Genomic DNA, 1,374 nt, shown 5'->3' on the forward strand with positions numbered 1-1,374 from the left:
ACGACAATGACAACTACAACAACAACAAAAGAACAGCTGGGCATTGGAGTGGGTGCCTATAGTCCCAGCTACCTGGGAGGCTGAGGCAAGAGAATTGCTTAAGCCCAGGAGTTGGAGGTGCTGTGAGCTGTGATGCCACAGCACTCTACCCAGGGGGACAGCTGGAGGCTCCTGTCTCACAAAAAAAAAAAGAAAAGAAAAGAAAAAAGAAGTAGGGCGCTGGCCCAAACACCGGAGGTGGTGGGTTCAAACCCAGCCTGGCCAAAAATGAAAAAACAGACAAACAAACAAAAAAAACCCTTCCATCTTGTTTAACCCATTGTTACCCTGGTTTTTCTGTCACTCTCAGACAAATCTATGTCAAATTAATCAGTGACTAATACATCATTTCCCCAATTCAAAAAATATACACCCTTCCTCTCTATCCATTAGTCTCCTGTTCATATTTCAGAGATTGGTTTAAAATTCCATATCATCCAGTAGCCTCTGACTACTCTAATCCACATTTTCTAGTATCTCTCAATCCACATTTTCTAATATTCATAGTTAAGTACTGCTTCTCGAGTAATTCCTCTTGATCTGAAAACCTGTGAACTAAAGACACAAGTTATCTTCCTTATACACACCCAGAACACAAAGTTGGAACAGACAGGATAACCACTATACATATTCCTGCTTAAAATGGGGGAAAATGCAGGTACAAATCAATCACTGGTCCACAGCAATTCTGAAATCCAGCCAGGCAAATGTGGGAAATTCCTTGATTAGGACTCAGAACCTGGGGAGAATTATTCATGGCTTTTGGTTTTACTCTCTGGGCTCTTAGTTCTGCCCCCTAAATCATCCTTCCTTTTGCAGGAAAGGTAGTTCATATTTGCAATTGTGTAGTTTTCATAGATTTTACACTGTCGGTATAATTTGGGGGCTCAGAATTCATCTGTCCAATTTGTACTGTCCATGAAATTTTCAGTCCAAGCTGGCAGTGTTCCCTCTGAGCATTCTCTTAAAAATGTTATAGGTCTTAGCTCAGCACCTGTGGCTCAAGCAGCTAAGGCGCCAGCCACATACACCTGAGCTGGCGGGTTTGAATCCAGCCCAGGCCTGCCAAACAACAATGAGGGCTGCAACCAAAAAATAGCTGGGCGTTATGGTGGGCGCCTGTGGTCTCAGCTACTTGGGAGGCTGAGGCAAGAGAATCACTTGAGCCCAGGAGTTGGAGGTTGCTTTGACTGTGATGCCACAGCACTCTACCTAGGATGACAGCTTGAGGCTCTGTCTCAAAAAAAAAAAAGAAAAGAAAAGATAAAGAAAAAGGTTATAGGTCTTACATGAATTTTCTTGGAGTTCACTCCTTTAGACAAAAACCACCCCCCT

The sequence above is a fragment of the Otolemur garnettii genome, unplaced genomic scaffold (assembly GCF_000181295.1).
Source record: "Otolemur garnettii isolate 467f Iridium unplaced genomic scaffold, OtoGar3 scaffold00204, whole genome shotgun sequence".
NCBI classification, from domain to species: Eukaryota; Metazoa; Chordata; class Mammalia; order Primates; family Galagidae; genus Otolemur; species Otolemur garnettii.